The following is a 13781-nucleotide window of genomic DNA, read 5'->3' on the forward strand; positions in this document are numbered from 1 at the left end:
CAAAAAATTAATTAATGTTAAATATTAATTAACATTAATTAGTATTAAAAATGTTATGTACCAAATACTCTGCTAACTACTGAAAATATAAAGACAAATATTTCATAACCTCAAGGAGCTTACATTCTATTGGGGGAGGCAGGGAAAGAAAAAAAATGTGTGTGTGTGTGTGTGTGTGTGTGTGTGTGTGTGTGTATTAACAATTGGAGGTGGGGCATTCTGCAAAGGCTCATATAATAAGTGCTACCTAAGCTAAGCCGAGAATGAAGTACGGGATCTCCAGAGGCTCAGTGAGGCTGTGAGGAAGGAGAGTGCTCAAGGCATGGGGGAAAGCTTTGCAAAGACTTTGAGGCAGGAGATAGAATGTCATTTTGGGGGTGGGGAACAGCAAATAGGCCAATTTAATTTTATCAGAAAATTCCAGGAGAAATATCTCTGCTTCTATCACCCATCTCAGGATTTCACACCCTTCATTCAGAGTAAATTTTACTGAGCTGTCCAAAATTTACTTGCTATCCTAAGGCCATATTTTTGAAAGGTCCCCCAGAATTTTCTTCTACAGATTAAATTGTACCCTCTTTTCAGAGATTTCATTTTCTAGTTGTCTGTATTTCTCCTCATAGTCTTCTTCAACTATTTTGTTCCCCTTTTCAAATCCCATTTGAATTCCCTATTATCTGTGACCTTGGACAAGTCACTTATCTTGTCTCAGCCTCTGCTTTCTCGTGAAATGATAGCTGTGGCTTACATGACCCAGACCCTCCTGGCTCCTATGACTTGAGTGCAGTCTTTGATTAGGTTCTCTTTAGAAATAAATATATAAAAAATAGAAATAAATATTTAGAAATAAATTTAGAAATAAATAGATAGCCATTTAGCTGGTCATCAGAAAGCAGCCTGGTCTATTACATAGGGAACTGGACTTGAAGTCAGAAAGATCTGGATTCAAATCCCACCCCATACACTTAGTGTCTATGTGATGCTGTGCAAAACATTTATGCACCTTGGTCCCCATTTTCCTCATCTTTAAAATGAGCAATGGCTTCTAAGGTCCTTTATAACTCTAAATCTATGATCCTATAAAAAATGAGCCATGATTTTCTTAACACACACAACCAAGGCAGATCTAAAATGTTTGATTTGATCCCTCCTAGAGAACTACTCAACATCCAAAAAGGTTAAGGGGTCTGTCCTGGCTCATAGAGCTAGGAAGTAGCAGTGGCAAGATCTGAATTCAGTTCTTCCTCATTCTAAATCCAGCACTCTATCTAGTCATTACACATTTAATAAACACATGTTTAATAGTAGGCACTGTGCTAAGTAAGTCATGGAGATACAAAGAAAGGCAAAAAAAAAAAACAACCCTGCTTTCAAGGAGGTCATAGTCTAATGGAGGAGAGAATATGCAAACAATTATGCACTAACAGGATATATACAGGATAAATTGGAAGTCATTTCAGAGGAAAGGTGGGAGAATTAAGTGGGATTTGGAAAGGCTTCTTGCAGAAGGATTCTGAACTGAGACTTGAAGGAGGTCACGGAAGACAGGAGGTAGAGACAAAGAAGGAGAGAATTCCTGGCATAGAGGACAAGCCAATGAAAATGCAGAGTTGGGAGAGAGATGGAGTGTTGTCTTGTATGAAGGACCTCAAGAAGGCCAGGAACACTGGATCATAGAGTATGTAAATGGAGAAAGGTAGAAGAAGAGTAGAAAGATGGGGGGGGTGGCTTTGAAAGTCCTTCAAAATGTTCCATCTAATTTTCTATATCTATATGTGAGGAATAGAATATTTTTTTCTATTTAAATTTTCTATTTAATCCTGGAGGGAAAAGGGAGCCACTGGACTTTATTGCATAAGAAGGTGGCAGGGTCAGATATGGGCTTTATGGAGATCACTTTGATCGCTGAGTGGAGGATGAACTGGAGTGGTAAGAAACTTGGTCATGACAGTTTCCTCTATTCAACTTATCTCAATATTGTATATCAGGAAGCTAGATAGTGCAGTGGACAGGGTGCTGGGCCTAGAGTCAGGAAGACTCATCTTCCTGAGTTCAAATCCAGCCTCAGACACTTACTAGCTGTGTGACCGTGGGCAAGTCACTTAACCCTATTTGCCTCAGTTTCCTCATCTGTAAAATGACTGGCAAACCATGCCAGTATCATTGCCAAGAAAACCCCAAATGGGATCAAGGAGAGTCTGAAATAAGTGGACAGCAACAAAATATGTAGATCAGGATGAGACTGTCATTCTGTAGGGTCCTTTTGCATGCGTGTGTATGTGGTTTTTATTACCTTCTTTGTTTTTAAATGGCAAAGATGGGCCTCTTTGGCCTCAATAGCTAAATCAGGACCAGGAGGGAATGCTAGAGCCACTGCTCCCCCATTTCTTTGCTGTGTTGCCTTTGGGGTGCTAGCCCTGGATCCTACAGAACACAATCCCATCAGACGCAGGGAGGAGTTGAAGAACCGTTTAATTGTGGATTTCCTTCTTTTATTTTTCCTAGTCAGTGCCCAGAGAGAGCATCCAGTGTGGCTTCAATTACTCCCCCTGTGCTGGGCCCTGAGAGAGGCAGCTGATCTAATAGGTCTTTTTCCATTTCTAATATCGATGTCTATGAGTTTCTCTCTGTTATACAAGAAACAATTTCTTTGCCTTCTTGGTGTTTACACCATTCAAAGGCTTGTAATCCTGTTCTGTTTCTACTCTATGACTTTGCTGTCCAGTAAATTTCTCAGCAAGGGAGAAGGAAGGGCTAAGAAGGAGAAGGGAGTGGTATGTATTGCTTTCAGACCAAGGGGTGACATGAAGTCAGTAGCACAGCCTACCTCCTACTTTGGGGAGCATGGAGGCTGCCACCAGCAAGCCCCATACTTCTCTGGATGCAGATGTGGTGAGGTCAAGAGTGTTGGGAGTGGGAGTCTTTTTGTCTAAGGTACATCCTCAGCAGGCCTGAAGTCCTTACTTTGTGGCTCTGTGACTTTGGGCATGTCTTTAATATCTCAGTGATCCAAGCAACTCATCTTTAAATTACAGAGCACTTGTTCCTCTGTAAAGGGAGTTTCCTGAAGAGTAATTCCCCACATCAATGAAATTATAAATCTGTGGCAAAAATAAAATAAAGCAAAATTTTAAAAAATTCTCAATAGTAGTGACCACCATTGTTTAAATAATACTTCTAATGTTCAGTCGGTTTTCAGTCATGTCCAACTCTTTGTGACCCAATTTGGGGTTTTCTTGGCAAAGATATTGGAGTGGTTTGTCATTTCCATCTCTAGCTCATTTTACAAACTGAGGCAAACAGGGTTAAGTGACTAGCCCAGGGTCACACAGCTAGTAAGTGTCTAAGGCCAGATTTGAACTCAGGAAAATAAGTCTTCTTGACTCTAGGCCCAGAACTCTATCCACTGCACCACCTAACTGCCTTTCTACTACTACTAATAGCTAGCATTTAGGTATCACTGTAAGATTCACAAAGCACTTTACATGCATTATCTTATTAACCCTCATAACAACCTTATGAGATAGGTATTATTATTGTCCCCATTTTACAGCCTCCTCCCCCAGTATCCAATCTGTGGCCAAGGCTCGTTGATTTTTACCTTTGCAACATTTCTGGAATCTGTCCCTTTCCCAGCCTGACACCCCCACCCCTCTAGTGCAGGCCTCCAGCACACCATACCTGGATCACTGCAATAGCCTGCTAGTGGGTCTGCCTGGCTCAAATCTCCCCCCAATCTAGTCCGTCCTCCACTTAGCTGTCAAATTAATCTTCCTAAAGTACAGATCTGACCACATCACCTCCACTATTAAAAAATCTCCATCACCTCTGGGATCAAATATAAAATTCTGCTTGGTATTCAAAGCCCTTCACAATCTGGCGCCCTCCTACTTTCTGATCATCTTATATCTTACACCCCTCTAAGGGGTTGTCTGTCTGTCCCTCCCACATGTACCCTGCAGTTCAGTGACCCTGGTCTCCTTGTTGATCCTTGTACAACACCCTCCATCTCCAAACTGGGCATTTTCACTATCTGTCCTTCACTCCTCAAATTCCCTTCCCCCTTACCTCCACCTCCTCATGTCCCTGACTTCCTTCCAAGCCCCATTAAATCCCATCTTCTACAGGAAACCTTTCCCACCCCTCCACCCCCCTCAATGCTAATAACTCCTTTCCATTGAATATTTCCAGTTTATGCTGCGTGTAGCTTGTTTGCACACAGTTATTTGCATGTTGTCTCCCCCATTTAGAGTGTGAGTTCCTTGGGATCAAGGACTTTTGCCTTTCATTGTATCCCCAGTGCTTAGCAGAGTGCTTGGCATGTAGGACACACTTAATAAATGCTTATTGACTAACTGACTTTTACAAATAATATAACTGAATTTAAGAGAGGCCATGTGACTGGCAAGGTTCTGAAGCAGGACTCAAATTCAGGCCTCCTTCCTGACCCCAAAAGTTCAACATTCTTTCAATTGTACAATCTAGCCACACCATCAAGAAACTTGGCTCTGGAAACAGAGCCCTGAATATAAAAGATAGGGGGATATTTATAAAGCATTGAATTCAAAACCAGTGCTGACTATGAGTAGTGAGGGCAAAGGGATGACTGGAGCAGAGTGGGCATCCTCAGGGAGTGCTCTTTGGAGGTGGACCACCTGCTCACCCTCGCTTCCTCATTCTGGCTTCTAGAAAACAAGAAAACTTTCCCATTGTTCTCCCCCCCCCCCCCCCCCCAGGAATGCTGGAGTCTTCAGTGGTGGATAGGGCCCGGGGACTAAATCAGATTAATCTCTCTTTGGCCAGAAGTAGACACCTCAGATCAGGGCCCCGCATCTCTCTGGGGCTGGAAGCATAGAGAGAGGTTTCCTGGGAGAATCTGGGGGCCCTGTTTGACATGCAGTCCCAGCTCAGAGCACTGCAAGGCAGATTGATTTCAGTGAATTCCTGGCTCTTCTTTATAGGCTCCTCATAAAATCAGGAATGGTGACAGCCCAACTGCTCCCAATCAGCTTCAACTGAAGAGATTCTCTCCCCATCTCTGCCCCAGTTCCTTTATTTTAATAGCTGATTCATATGCAACACAATTAACCCCCTCCTGTCTACCAAGCAGGTAAGCCCCTCAGGCTACAAGAAGTCAGACTAAAGTATATCTATGAGAGATACTACATATGGGACTCTGGAGCATTTACAAATGCATTTCCAATTGCTTTTGTTTGGAATTTATGATCATCCAGGGAAAAGTATCTATTGAAGGGCATGCACACTTACAAACACTCAGCTCACTTTCTCAGACACCCCCAGGGCTCTCTTTTCCCAGCAGCCTCTTTTCCTTCTAAAAGAATAGAGCCTGAGGCAGAGGAGAACATTAAATCCTGAGGCACACCCTACCAAATGCCTTCCTTCCCCACCCCCAACTTTCCTCTAGCAACTCTACAACAGGGTAGGAAAACAGGATCCTGCATTTGCAAACTGAGCAACATTCATTCTTTCCTTCCAGAGCCAGAGACAAATACTTATTAAATTCTCCAACAAGCTGAACTCTGGGCCTGGGGGTGAAGGGGCAGAGCTGTGCCAGAAGTGGGATCCTTGGATCATAGAGCTAGAGAGTTCCTTAGTTCCAAATAGTCCAACTCCTTTGTTTTACCATTTAGAAAACAGGCCAGCAGGGATTCAGTGGCTTGCCAGGTGACAGTAGAAAGTTACGGACCTTGAATACTTCTATTCTACCATGCTAGCCCCCAGATAAGACATGGTTCCAATACTCCTGGACAATACGGTCTAGGTAGGAGAGGGGGGGGAAAAAGAGCTACATATGACTCTGATATCCCACATTATATCACTACTGCATGAAAGAGGTGCAAAACTGTTGCTATGTGTGGTAGGGGAAGTAGTAAGGCCAGTGGTGTTACTTAAGCAGTAGCTGGAAAGCAACCCGGGCCAGAGAGCTAAATTTATAGAGCCCTGATTTCTCTTCAAAATTAGGCCTGGTTAATAGCCCCCTGGGCTATTAAACTTTCTCATCCATCCTAGGCATATATGTATGTCAGGCAGTCAGTTATTCTATCAATAAACAATTATTAAATGCTTACTATGTGGCAGACACTGTGCTAAGCATTGAAAAAAAATTTTTTTAAAGAGACAAAAAATAGTCCCTGACCTTAAAGATGTTGCATTCTAACGGGAGAGACAAGTAGACAAATACATACAAAGTCTATACAGACAAATATGAAATAATTAACAGGAAAATATGAGAATTAAAAGAGGTTGGCAAAGGCTTCTGGTAGAAGATGGAATTTTAGTTTTGGCACAAAGAAAGCCAGGGTATCCAATGGGCAGAGATGAGAAGGGAGACCCTTATAGTCATGGAAGAAATCCAGAGAAAATCGCCAGAGATGAGAGATGGACCGCCTTGTTTGTGCAACAGTTAGGAGACCGGTGGTGCTGATGGAAGAATACTTGGTGAGAGTAGGGTGTAAGAAGAATAGAAAGGTAGGAGGAGCTAGGTTACAATTTCAAACATAAGATTTTGTATTCAATCCTGGAGATGATAGGAAACTATTGGAGTTTATTGAATAGGAAGGTGACAAGATTGAACCCTAGCATTAGGAAAATCACTTTGTGACTGAATGGAGGGTGGATTGGAATGAGGAGAGACTTGAGACAGGCAGACCAACCAGCAGTCTATTACAATAATCCAGGTGGAGGTGATGAGCACCTGACCCAGAGTGGTAGCTGTGTTAAAGGAGAGAAGAGGGAATATAAGAGAAATGTTGCAATGGTGAAACCCACAGGCTTTGGTAATGAAGAAAGGAGATGTCTTAGGAAGCACTAGCCTTAGGGGTACCTTGAAAGTAACCTCAAGTTAAAACATTTGTAGATCTAGTCTTCTAGAAATGCCAAAGTGGCCTCTGCAGTTGGAGGTGTATTATGGGATTAAAACCATTGCGTAAAGAGTAAAGGATCTGGGCCTTGGATACTACCCTCATCCCTCAAATATGACTGAATTTTTCAGACAGTGCAATTCTGTTGGGCAAGTGTTGCTTGAACAGCACGTTTGCCTTCTGGGAAAGTTCTAACCAAAGGTTAACAGTACAAATCTGAGAGCAATTAAATAGAGTCCTAAGGGATAGTTGTGGATTCACTAGAGTATCGGGGTGCTGCCCTGCTGGCAACCCCAGATTCACGTCCCTTCCTGGGGGAGTATAAACTATTTGGTGACACTGAGTCTAAAAGATTTTAAGAACTTAATGAAAAAATAGGAATCACTTCAGAAGAAGGAGAATTATATATATATTGCTTATGGGCTACTATGGTTACTTAATAAGTTTTCCATATCTGTTTTTGTACTCTATGTCCTTTGTGCCTTCATTATTTGTAAAATAAATAAATGCTGTCCTTTACCTAATGGCATTTGTTATCTTGAGCACTTTATGGCATCTGGAGATCCTTTTGCCCACATTCATGAAATTATATTCAGAGATTTCCCAGATTAAATTATAAGTGAAGGTGTACTGAACCATAGTTAGTGACCTTTTGGTGTGGCCACCAAGATTGGATCTAGTCTACATAAGCTTAAAGTCAGGGCTCTTTAGGTCAGAGGAAGAGAGAAGAATGATAACCCAGCACTGAGAAGAAACAGTCAGGTAAGTAGGAGAGAGAACTCTCTCTTCTGTCATGGAGGCAAAGGGAAGAGAAAATCTCTAGAAGAGGGTGATCAACCATGTCAAATTCTGCAGTGGTGAAGTAGAATGAAGGCTGAGGGAAGGTCTTTTGATTTATCAATTAAGAGATCTTTGGTGAGAGCAGTTTCAACTGAGTGGTGGGGTCAGAAGATAATTTCAAGGTAGGAAAAATATGGGATGATAATTTGAGGGGGTGACAAAGTCATTTTTTTTCTTTTTTGCACATTTATAATTAGAAGGGGAAAAATTCAGCAGAGCAGGAGAAATTGAGGATAACTGAGAGAAAGCAAATGATTAAGAGAGAATGCTTCCTTACAGATAGGATGAAAAAAGTTTAAAGGAAGCTGTATAGGGGTTGGCCTTAACAAGAAGAAGGGTCACCTGGGACTGGTAGAAAGAAGGAGAGGATAAGGGATGATGAAGAAAAATTTTGAGGAAATATGGAAGAAAATCCCCTCATTATACATAGTTTCTATTTTCTTAGTAAAGTAGGAGGTGAGGTCCCCTGCTGAATTGGAGAGGAGGTTAGTTAGCACAGGGAATATGAGGAGAGAAGAGAAGATTCCGAATAGCTCCTAGGGAGAGTACAATGTACTAACATTCAAAGAATAAAAGGAATTCCATGAAGTGGCAAAGGCCATGTTGGGACTAGATGATGCACTTTTTCTTTTTTTAGTGGATTGAGTCATAAATTTGTGTGATGTTAGCAGGACTTTGTCCACTAGCATTTAACAGTAAAAAGGCCATGGAAATGGCAGATGGTGGGGGTGACTCGGGGTTGTACTCTGCCCTGGCTTGGTCATATCTAAAGTTGTAATAGTTTCTGGGTACCCTATATTTTAGGAAGGACATTGACAAACTGTAGCAAGTAAGGAAGAGGGAGACCAGCATGATGAAGGGCCTAAAGACCATGTCTTACTAAAGATCTCTTGAAGGAACTGGAGTTATTTAGCCTACAGAAGACTTAGGCAAGACTTCATAGCTGTATTTAGGTATCTGAACAATTACATGTCAAAGGAGGTCTGAGCTCAGATGGTAGAATTAAGAACAGTGGGATAGAAAAGAGATTGATTTAGGTTTGATGGAAGGGAAAACTTCTTAACCATTAGAGCTATCCAAAAGTGGAATAAGTTGGCTCAGGATTCAGTGATATGCCTTCACTAGAGGTCTTCAAATTGAAAATCTACAATGAATGGTAAATAGAATGCAGCGACAAACAGGTAGATAGATCCCTGAGGACTAGTCAGTGGGAAGGCTGCAGGAGGGATTCCTGCTCAGCTATTGGTTGGATTAGGTGACTTCTGATGTCTTTCCAGTTCAGTTTCTAGAATCCCCTGAAACGACAGTATGGCTTTACAGTGAGCAAAAGGAGGCAAGAAAGATTCATCCTAGGATCTCCTGTGTAATCCTACCACTCCATCAAGGAAAATGAGACGACTCGGTCCTGGGTGGGTACTTTGTAAAATGTAGGATGCTTGGTAAATTGTAACACCATCACAGCCTCCTTGGATTTGGATGACTGAATCCCAGGCAGCACTAGGCCATCTTGACGTTTTCAGCTAAAACTAAAATTCCTCTGCGACAAGCTTTTCTTTCATTACCTTACCTTGAACTTAGCTGGTTAGAATGTGTGTGGGTGTTTTCTTTCTGTGAACATATTGATTGATTTCCACATTCAGGAGAAAGCAATACACTAAACACCTAGAGAATCATAGTTTACCTCTTTGCTAGCCTGTTCTTCCCTTTTGACTATTTCCAAATAGGGAACTGAGAGGGAGACTTGAGTAGTAAAGGTCTACATAAAGCTGGTGGCTGCTCCTCCTAACATACAACTACATTCATCATAGCACCATTTTCCTGAAAGTTGTGACAAAGAAAGTACCAAAGTCCTTTGACCCACAGAGTCACCTGAGGGAACAATGATGATTGAGAAGGTGTTCTCAAACATGCTGTTGTCTCTGACTTTGTGATGTAGTTCTCATCACTAAGCTCTTTGGTATATGCTATATTTAATACCTCTGACCACTCATAGCATAGCACAGCTCATAGACCTTTTATTAAGGAAATTTGTTCTGTGAAGTGTGGATTCAGTCAAAGGGCCACACTTGAGGACCCTGAGGGCCACAGATTTGCCCACCCCTGGCATAACTCAATATGCAGGACTTGATTGCAAAACAGTACTAGAGAATGCAGACTAGACTCCCTAAATTTGAATATGCCACGAGGTCTCATCTCTCTTGCTTTTTTTACCCTCCTGTCAATACACTCACTTTCATAGGCATGTTATAAAGGCCAGTTTAGCAAAATCCTACACCCAGGTCTAGAGCTTTTCTTAATCTTATACACTGCCTACAGGCAGTCCCAAAGTAGGAAAGAGGCTGATGCCCTCATTAGGATGATGGGCAGTAGTTGCTTCCTTTTTGCTCCCAGAGCTCAGTTCGACTGTCTCTAAACCTGTAACTAACCCAGGTCAACAGGGATTTGACCCAGGAAGCTGACAAGGTTGCAATACACTTCTTCTCTGCCAAGAGGGCTATCCCTGCATCTCATCTCACATCTTTGAAGGTACAGAGTAGGGCCTCACTGGAAATGAGCCACTCCCTCTATGTCACACCCTCCCCAACGTGGACTGCCATCCATGCTTCTCTACACCCTCTTCCCCAATTGAATTTGCCTCAGTCTCTGTTTGGGATAATTATAGTTCTGTCGGCTTTCTAAATCATGGATAACAGAAAGGGATCAAGCAGAGTCTTTAGGTTTCTTAATTACAAATACAGTTACTCTGGATTGCCAAACACCCATCATCCATCAGTTCTGGAAGTCAGTAATTGCCTTCTGTCTTAAGATCTGCTGTACTTCCTACCCTGTACTCTCTTCCTCCTTAAAAAGGAAAGAAGGAGGGAAGGAGGGAAGGAAGGAAAGAAAGGAGGAAGGAAGGAAGGAAAGGAGGGAAGGAAGGTAGGAAGAAAGAAGGAGGGAGGGAGGAAGAGAATGAAAAAAGGGAGGGAAGGAAGGAAGAAAAGGAGGGAAGGAAGGAAAAGAAGAAGGGAAGAAAGGAAGAAGAGAAGAAGGGAAGAAAAGGAAGGGAGGGAGGAAGGGAAGAAAAGGAAGGGAGGGAGGAAGGGAAGGAAGGAAGGAGGAAGAAAAGGTCGCCTTTGAGTTCTTGCCTCTTAGTTTCCTTGGCTTTTTTCAACATTCAACTCAAATTTTACCTTTTGTAGGAAGTCTGGTTTCTTCAGCTGGTACTTCCTTCTTTTCTCAGTTTATCTGCCATCTACTCTGTATAGGTCATGTTTGTACCTAGTTATTTATATATTGTCTCCCAATGAGAATATAAACTCCGTCAGGGCAGGGACTCTTTTCAACTTTCTGTGTATCCCTAGTGCTTAGCACAGTATCTAGCACAAATAAATGCTTAATAAATGCTTGTTGGCTGACTGACTTGCCTCAAAGTACTCTTTGGTTCCTAGTAAAACACTTACCTTTACTGGACTTCAGTTTGCTTATCTATAAAACGAGAAGGTTGGAATAGATGATCTGTTTATTCCTTTGCAACTTTTTTTTGGGTCATTTTTATAAATAGTTTCTTTTTTTCCAATCTCATGTAAAAACAATTTTTAATGTTCATTTTTTTTAAAATTTTGAGTTCCACATTTTCTTCCTCTTCCCCACCTCTCTCCTTTCCTTGAGAAGGCAAGTGATTTGATGTAGATTATACATGTACATGGACTGCATCTCTAAATCCTATGACTGGGTTATTGGAAGGCATTTGTGTAGTAGGGTTGAAAAGGTACCCATCCACACAGCAAATAGAAAATTAATTTGCCCTCTTGAATGATTAGACAAATAGGCTAGAAATTGATGAAGACTTGGAAGAAATGAGAAATGTTCTAATCTGGGATCCTGGCTAAGATAAGGCAAAGTATGGATGACACTAGCTTATGTTCTGTGACTTAATTTCCTTACTACTTGACAAAAAAAGTTCTTGTGTACAGACAGACTTCCAGCCTACAGTCTGCAAAGTTATTTGATGAAGAATACACCAGAGATATGCTACTCTCTGAGAAACTCTGCCATAGTCCCTGAGAATGTGGGTTGAGATCTGTCTGCACCAATTCTCTCTCTCTCTCTCTCTCTCTCTCTCTCTCACACACACACACACACACACACACACACACACACACACACATTTGGAGTCAGGAAGACTCATCTTCCTGAGTTCAAATCTGGCCTCAGACAGTTACTAACTGTGTGGTACTGGGCAAGTTACTTAACCCTGTTTGCCTCGATTTCCTCATCTGTAAAATGAGCTGGAGAAGGAAATGGCAAAGAATTCTAATATCTTTGCCAAGAAAACTACAAATGAGGTGGCAAAGAATTGGACAAGACTAAACAATAATAACAATGATGTCAATGAAAAGTCTATCAATACTCCCATCCTTTTTGGAGCTTTAGGCTGGAAAAGGAAGTAAGTCTCAAGGACACGAAGAAAAGAAGGGAAGAAGCAGCCCAAAAGAACTTCGCTGTGAAATATATAATCTTGGCGACTGAGGCTTCTTTTGTTAAACCATAGTCCATTATTTCAGACTTCAGAGATTATATGTAGGCAGGTTGATCTGAAGACAGGAGGCTGACTTAGTGACTATATGACCTCCTCCCCCCCCTTCCCCTAGCACTTTAGGTGCTCTCATGGATAAGGTTTATTGTCCTAATTTAATCCCTTGAGAAGCTAGGAGGATCAGGGATTCATTTTCTATGTTACATATGGGGAAACTAAAATGTAAAGAAGGGAAATAATGTGCTAATCATACAATTCAGAGGGAGAAAAGACTCTAAGATACTTACCTTCCCTATAGGCTATATACGCTTATAGACTAAGTGACAAAGGATTATTCACAGGAGGTCTCAAGTAATTCATTATACTATACACACTGCCTTGTTCCTAAGGGGGCTTTATGCATTTGGCTAGAATAGATTTTGTATTTCTTTGCATCGCCAGCACTTAGCATAGTGCCAGGCACAGAGTAGGTACTTAACAAATACTGATTGAATGAAATAAGTGTCAGGTGCTCCTGCTTTTCATTCACTGCCCTTCTTCCCTATTCCTTCCCTATTCACCTTCAGAACATAGGCCTTTCTTCTTCTTTCTGCACTTTTTTTTTTTTTTTTGGCTAGGCAATGGGGTTAAGTGACTTGCCCACACAGCTAGTAAGTGTCAAATGTCTGATGCCAGATTTGAACTCAGGTCCTCCTGACTCGTGACTCCAGGGCTGGTGCTCTATCCACTGTGCCACCTAGTTGCCCCTCCTGCATCACTTTTGAAGGATGTCTCACAGCTCAGGAAAAATTCCTGGGTGAACCGCCTTCCTGGAAATAGTTATGATGCCCATATCTGTGTCTATCCCTACCCACTGCCCTGGAAATCCTGGATGAAGTCAAAGATCATTTTCTACACTTAAATTATGCTGATGTAAGGGGAACATGAACTGTGCTGGTATGACTGCCAAGGAAGGCCATCAGCTTGTGCCCTCCCCACCCCTGCTCTCCAACCCAATAGTATTTCTAGTATTTTCTTGATGTTTTAGGACAACTTGAATCACTATTTGCTATGAAGAATGATGGGAATTGAAAGGGCACATGAAAAAGGGTGTGTATTTATCTCTGAGTTAAGAAAGATGCTGACCATAGGAGGAAAGGGCACATTTCTTGCATCCTGAATTAAGAAAGGAATTTAATTGTTCTAAATCACCTAGGATTGGCAGCTAGGTAGTTCAGTGGATAGAGTACTGGACCTGGTGTCAGGAAGACTCTTCTTTTAGAGTTCAAATTTGGCCTCAGACACTTAGTAATGGTGTGATCCTGGGCAATTCTCTTAACCCTGTTTGTCTGTTTCCTTATCTGTAAAATAAGCTGGAGAAGGAAACAGCAAACCGCTCCAGTAACTTTGCCAAGAAAATCCCAAACAGAGTCAGGAGGAGTCAGTTATGACTGAAATAATTGAACAACAATCACAAATCACCTAGACCCTGATGTTGGGAATGATTGAAGGCAAAAGGAGAAGGGAATGGCAGAGGGTGAGATGGATAGATAGATAGATAG

At 41.7% G+C, this 13781-nt stretch overlaps 1 protein-coding gene across 1 annotated transcript in view; it reads right to left on the reverse strand.

The window, feature by feature from the left end:
- NTM (neurotrimin) overlaps positions 1-13781 on the reverse strand; it is a 1238439-nt gene that overhangs the window by 869966 nt on the left and 354692 nt on the right. The window lies entirely within an intron of this gene.

Source organism: Vombatus ursinus, unplaced genomic scaffold, assembly GCF_900497805.2.
Source record: "Vombatus ursinus unplaced genomic scaffold, bare-nosed wombat genome assembly UNPS02014813.1, whole genome shotgun sequence".
NCBI classification, from domain to species: Eukaryota; Metazoa; Chordata; class Mammalia; order Diprotodontia; family Vombatidae; genus Vombatus; species Vombatus ursinus.